This window comes from Triticum aestivum, chromosome 1A, assembly GCF_018294505.1.
Source record: "Triticum aestivum cultivar Chinese Spring chromosome 1A, IWGSC CS RefSeq v2.1, whole genome shotgun sequence".
Lineage (NCBI taxonomy): Eukaryota > Viridiplantae > Streptophyta > Magnoliopsida > Poales > Poaceae > Triticum > Triticum aestivum.
In genome coordinates this window covers 361,880,880-361,887,998 of record NC_057794.1, presented here as the reverse complement: position 1 = coordinate 361,887,998, position 7,119 = coordinate 361,880,880, and the positions used below count along the sequence as shown (strand labels likewise).

Below are 7,119 nucleotides of genomic sequence, written 5' to 3'. Positions count from 1 at the left end.
AACCGTTGACACACTAGCAAATAAATCCCAATGCCTTGGTTATCTCAATTCTTAGTCTCCGACTTGTCCTTGTTTTCTTTTATCGTTTTATCGAGGCTCTTCCTAGATGTTCAACATTTTTGGAAACTTCGGATCCCTACTCCTTTCAAACGAGTTGAATTAAATTCAAATACATTTGAATTTATTCTTTCAATCTTGGTCTTTCCTAATTTTCTCGGTCCTAACATATTTTTGTGAATCCGGGAAAACTATCCGCACGTCCAACTTCGTCCCCTATCCTCACTTTCTTTTCTTCCTTATCTCTGTTTTTTTCTCTTTTGAGTGGGAGAGAGGGTGCCCAACAGGCCATTTAGGCCCAGCTGCACCTCAGGCCAGCCGCAGCCCACTTGGGCCTCCCAAGGCCCACCCCAGCGCTGGCCTCTAAGGCCCAGCCCCCCACCTACAGCTAACCCTAGCGCCAGGGAGCTTCTCCCCTCGCGCCGCTACAGGGAGAGTGTGCCCGATCCGTTTCCTCCTCCCGCTCGATACCCTGGCCTCTCCCTCTCGTTCGGTCCCTCCTTCCAGCGCCGTCAGAGAGAGAGAGAGATCGACAGCACCAGGGAGGAGCCTGATCCCCATCCCCAACGCTCGCAGGCCCCTCTGCTCGATGCCATTTCTCTCCCTCGCGCCATGCTTGCCTCCCCTTGCGATCTTTTTGCGGTGTGTTTGTCGAGATCCGATAAATTGTGGGTTTATAATCAAGATTATCTATGAACAATATTTGATTCTTCTCGAAAATCTTTTATGCATGATTAATATATTTGCAAGTCTCTTCGAATTATCAGTTTGGTTTGACCTACTAGATTGATCTTTCTTGCAATGGGAGAAGTGCTTAGCTTTGGGTTTAATCTTGCGGTGTCCTGTCCCAGTGACAGCAGGGGCAGCAAGACACGTATTGTATTGTTTCCATTGAGAATAAAAAGATGGAGTTTATATCATATTGCTTGAGTTTATCCCTCTACATCACGTCATCTTGCCTAATGCATTACTCTGTTCTTATGAACTTAATACTCCAGATGCATGCTGGATAGCGGTCGATGTTGGAGTAATAGTAGTAGATACAGAATCATTTCGGTCTACTTATTGCGGACATGATGCCTATATACATGATCATGTCTAGATATCTATCTATCTACCTATACCTATACTAATTACAAACTCCCTAAAAATTAGAAATTACTAGCCATACATCTACGATGGAATCAAATTATTACGGTGTAGATTACCTTGGTACAAAAGGTAGCAGTTCAGTCGAAAGGAGATTGATTAGAAAGCCCAGCACTCCGAGGAGAGGCCCATAATACCCTCCGCCATCTCATCCTCCCCAGGTGAAAAAAGCAGCGACGTGACGCAATCTAATCTCTCATGTCTCTCTCTCTCATGATCTCACGCCTCTCTTCCTCCCTCAGATCTCTCCCCCCCCCCCCCCACATGGAAAACAGATATGTTCTCTCATGATCTCACGTCTCTCTTCTTCCCCATATGAAAACAATATACGTCTTGGATCTTACCACATTAATTTTTTGGAAATGTTAACGCCCACACGTGTGGGCGTTTGCATCTCGCCCACACGCGTGGATCCGCGTCCGTTCGTGAGCGCACAAATCTTGGCATGTTTCTAGTGCTACGTAGGACTGGCCTGATGTGTGGGCCTTTAGCCGGTCCCCCACACGGCTGTTTCACCACACAGAAGGGGCTGGTGTGTGGTCGTTCAGCAGTTCGCCCACACGTCACTTTGCACGCACACACAAGGCCTAGTGTGTGGGCATTTGGCATCTTGCCTACACGCCCTTCTCCTATCCCACACCCAAGCTACTAGTTGCCATGTGTTTTTGCAGTGCACATGGCAACTGCTCCTAGTGTGCTTTTATAAGCAGGTGGCAACTCTCTCTTTTTACCAGAGTTTGCCATGTGTTTTGCAGGGTACACGGCAACTGCCTAGTGTGCACGTAAGCAAATGACAACTCTTTTTTACCGAGTTGTCATATGTGTTTACATGGTACATGGCAACTGCCCTAACGTGCATGTACATGGCAACTGCCCTAACGTGCACGTAAGCAGATGGCAACTCTTCCTTTTTACATGGCAACTGCCCTAGCATGCTTGTGAGCACATGGCAACTCTCTCAACTGCCTAGTGTTAGTATGTGGCAACTCCGAAAGTTATGAAATCATGGCAACTATATTAGATCAGACCATACATGATAACTGCAGTTGAGCAACCATGGCAACTGCAGTTGTCCGACATGGCAACCGTAGTTCAGCGACATGGCAACTGTAATTAAACGAACATGGACGAGGGTCTGGACCATGTCAACTGCGGGCACGCGGTGACCGTCACGCGTGGCGTGCGAGACCAGGAGATACGAGGCCTGACATACGGGCGTATTGGCGCTAATTGTTTTGCCCACACGTAGGTGTGTGGGCTGTTCCTCTTATACACCACACAAAATGTGTGGGCAGACTCCCTAACATCCACACGTGTGGCACTTATCGGCGTCCTAATTTTTTGTTCCTCATCTAGATTAGGTTTCTCTTCTCACACAGAATTGTTTTGATTTTTTTGCCGGATTATAATTGAATCGATCGTATATTTTTTGGTGGATTCCGACTCAATATTTTTCTATCATGCCTTCTAAAAGTTCTATACCTAGGGATCCAATTCCAAATCCTCTCACGCTCTTTGGATAGCTCATGGAGATCAGCTCGGAGCACAGCTGGACCCATGAGAGTAGCTTATATATTCAACCTGTGGCCTAACACAAACTATCTCAACAAGTCAACATCAAGGAGCCTCTGTCGGTTGTCAATTGATCAAGCTTCTCATGTCAGGTACGATGGTTTTGTCTCTGCTCAGTTGCTTTATCGCCCATTTTTCTCAGCGATTATTTGTTCTGTTGGTTCAGTTATATTATTAGGCTATGCACCTCTTCATTCTTACTCCTACTGTAAAAAAATATAAGAGCATTTAGATAACTAAAGTAGTGATCTAAACGCTATCATATTTCATTACGGAGGGAGTACAAACAACATGAAGACCATGAGCTTAGGCTATGCACATCTTATTTCTTACAAACAACATGAAGACCATGAGCTAATCATTCTTTCCAATTAAAGCCTTGGAGTTGGCAGAGACTGAACAAGTACTAATCATGAAACTGTGTTCGCTTACAGGTCACTCCTTTTCCTTCAAAAATGATAGCATATGATATGCTCCATGCCATTACCAATGGAAAGGAATCCTGGAAAGTGAAGGTCAGAGTAATTAGGCTATGTGATGCATTAACCTCAACAACAATGAACTTATTAGCCTTGACATGATACTACTTGATGAAAATGTCAGCTCATTGGTAAAAGAATATGGTTTTCCAACATAAATAGGCCACTATGAGTTATATATCGATGCATCTCCTCACTATATTATTATGTTTTAGGGCACTATGATACACGACATGGTAATGAAACATATGGTTAACAAGTTTAGGCCACTGGTCCAAGAATGATTATCACAGGATGGCTTTTGATGTTATAATATAATTAGTTTACTGTAGTCTCGACAAATTGATTTTTGTTGATAGATATAGTGGAACAGGGAAGACGTTTCCGTGGAAAGCATCTACGACAAAATTAAGGTCCAAAGAAAAGATACTTCTAGCAGTAGCTTCAAGTGGTATAGCAGCACCTCTTTTACAGGGTGGAAGCACATCTCATTCAAGATTCCACACTCCACTAAAGATCACTAACAAGTACACATGCGACATCAAGCTAGGAACATGTTTTGCGGAGCTAATAACGAGAACTTCATTGATAATATGGGATGAAGCACCTATGACACACAAGCACTGACAAGAGTTTGAGAGACATACTTCGATTCACAAATGAGGATGTCGAGCATAGAACATTTGGAGGAATGACTATAGTCTTGGGAGGTGAGTCCAGGCAAATCCTACCAGCTATACCAATGGGGACAAGGGAACATGTTATTTCCGCATATATAAAGAGATCCTACCTATTGAAGAACTTTCAGGAGTACTGACTCACAAAAATATGTGTCTGAATTCATCCGAAGGTAGTCCAGTAAAGAAAGCAAATACGGCGGAATTTCCAAGCTGGATGCAAAGCATCGGCAATGGCGCAGCAACAACAACAAATGAAGAAGATTGAATTAGCATCCCAGGAGACCTTATTTTACATGAAGGAGATAACCCCAAAGCATCCATTGTTAATAGCATCTAATATCCTGACTTACAAAGCAGGTACACTCATAGAACATACCTAGAAGAAAGAGCAATCATGTGCCCAAGAAACGAGATTGTTGACAAGATTAACACCCACATCATGAGTCAAATTCCTGGAGAAGAGGTAACATATCTTAGTTCAGATACAACATGCAAACAAATGTCTATGGTGGAAGATGAATATATTTTGTTCCCAGCTGAGTTTCTAAATACTCTTAAATTTTCTTGAATACCAGACATGAACTGAGGCTGAAAGTTGGATTTTCAAGTAATGCTTATGAGAAAAATCAATCAAAGTGTGGGACTTTGCAATGGGACAAGACTAACAATAACACAGTTAGGAAGGCAGATCATCGAAGGCCAGGTCATAAACGGACCTAACATTGCTGAGAGAATACCCAATATCAGTGTGATTTTGCTATGACTATGAACAAAAGTTAGGGGCAATCTCTCAAAAAGGTTGGGCTGTACTTATAAAGGTAAATGTTCACACATGGTCAACTATATGTTGCAGCGGATGAAGAGCATCCATTCGGCAGCGTTGCAAAAAACATTATTTACAAGGATGTATTATAGATATTTGATTTGTTGCCGCTATGATTAGAACAAGAAGAAACATTCTTATTTGTCTAAATGTAATGCGGACATGGCTGCCTTTTCTGTTTAAAATTATTGTCTCAGCAATATTATATTTGTGAACAAGGTACTTCTATCTGCATCTACATCTAAACAAAAATATTGGTGTAAGGGCTCACAACTGATTTGAGAAAACCAAGATGCTTATGTATGCATCACCATGTGTAGTTCAGACGAGGAGACAGACTCACTAAAGATTACTTTAAACCAAGTACTAAAGTTACATAAGCATACATGAAGAAAGATCCTTTTCTCACTTCCTGTATCTATTTTTTCTTAGATAGACCCAGCAATTCAGATCCAGTTTCCCAAATAATACATGATTCCCAAATAAATTAATGAAACAACTAATTCGGAGCCATGCTATGCTAGCCCGCAGAACAGCACTAACCGTGCAAGCTAGCTTCAGGACACCTTCCATCTGCCGCTAGATGAGGAAACTCCGCTCGACGATGCGAGCGTGGGAGCAGACTGCAGCTTTGATGGAGTTGCCGTACCACCACAAAGGGGAACGGCCGGATGACCGGCGCCCCGGCCGCCACTACAATGGGATTTGCGAGGGCACATATGCGGGCGTTAGCCAGGAGAGCCGCCGGCGCAGCCGCTCTCATGGCGCCGCTCAGACGGAGCGCAGTAGACTGGAGGCACCGTTAAACGACGCCGTCGAACACGCCGACGATTCGTGACAAAATTAAGCATCACAAATAAAAATAGGAAAACGTTTGTTTTCATCCGGATGAAAACAAACAAACGTAAGCCGCGCGTTGTGCTGGACATGTGTCTTGTGGGCCCATCCACCGCTCCCCAGCCGGCCTTATCTTTTCTAACCCAATCTTCTCCACACGTTCTCCTGCATTGCTTTTCCCCTTTCCCTCATCTCTGTGTCAGTCACACGCAAGAAAGGAGATAGGCTCCCATGGCGGACGCCGGCAACCCCGCCCAGCCCCCCCCCCTCCCCGCGCGCATCTCCGCCACGCGCCACCGCTGCGGTGCTGCAACCCCGAGGGGGCGACGCAACACACAGGGGCAGGCGGCCGCTCGTCGACGACCCATCGGTGCTGCGATGCAAGAACTCGTCCATGGCCATAGTGTTGCGGCGCAACGTCGGGGCGATGCGGCTGGTTGCTGCAAGTCGCCGACGGCAGAGCTGCAATGGAGCGCTCTCCGAGTCGTCGAAGCTCCGCCGGGGCTGCAATGAAGCGCCGCCGGAGCTGCAACGAAGCATGACAGAGCTGCAATGAAGCGCGCCGGAGCTGCAGTGAAGCACCAAGGAGATCGTTGAAGCTTCATCGGAGATGCAATGGAGTTTGGCCGGAGTTGCAATGGAGCTTCGCCGGAGCCTTTGTGCTGCGTTCGAGCTCGCCGGAGTTGCAATGGAGCTCCGCCGGAGCGTTGGTGCTACATTGGAGCTCCGTCGGGTTGCAATGAAGCTCACCGAAAGCTGTCGATGCTTGTTTGGAGCTCCGCAGGGGCTGCGCTGAAGCTGTCACGGTCACTGCTGCCTGTTTTGATCCAACGGCCCCTTGCACGCTTATCGGACGGTTGTACAGACGGATGATTTCTCTAAGAAATCATCCGGCTGATTTGTAGCAGCCGCCATAAAAATATGCACATCTCAATAGCCACGCGTCTTCGTCTGACTGAGTACAGAAAATTAGAAAATACAGTTGTTACCAAACTGAATTTTGTTTCATATTAACATAATATACGTATAAAATTATATGAGGAGCAATACAAGTTAACTATCACAAAATATGTGCAATGGAAATGAAAATAATTATTTATATTTTTGGCATTTTTAAATATAAACTATGTCACTCACTTCAAATAAAGCATTACTCCTCCGATCTATATTAATTGTCGTTGCTTTAGTATTATGTTGTTGTACTAAAACAACGATAAATACAAAGTCTTTACCTAATAATAAAGCAAATTGGGTTTCTTTCGTCCGTCATGGAATTTTTTAGAAAAGTCCCTCTATTTTAAAGAATTCAACTGGCAGTCTTGTTTTAAGTTAAAAGGAATCGCTATTTTCGTATTTTACACAAAAGTCCCTGTCTTTTCTTAAAATCAACCCGCCGTCCAGATTTAAGTCACACCCAACCGTTATTTTACATTTTTTGAAAAAACCCCTGATGTTTTAGGTAATTCATCCGCGGATCATATTTAAATCAAACAAATGTTTTTTAAAATCATCCATATCTTTT

At 44.4% G+C, this 7,119-nt stretch overlaps 1 long non-coding RNA gene across 1 annotated transcript; it reads right to left on the bottom strand.

The window, feature by feature from the left end:
- Positions 1-3,023: 3,023 nt before the first annotated feature.
- Positions 3,024-5,625, bottom strand: LOC123129132 (uncharacterized). The gene is made up of 5 exons (XR_006463613.1): positions 5,304-5,625; positions 4,314-4,389; positions 4,080-4,147; positions 3,905-3,991; positions 3,024-3,280 (listed from the first exon to the last, which is right to left on the bottom strand). It is a non-coding gene; the product is annotated as an uncharacterized lncRNA (long non-coding RNA).
- Between the last annotated feature and the right edge of the window lie 1,494 nt (positions 5,626-7,119).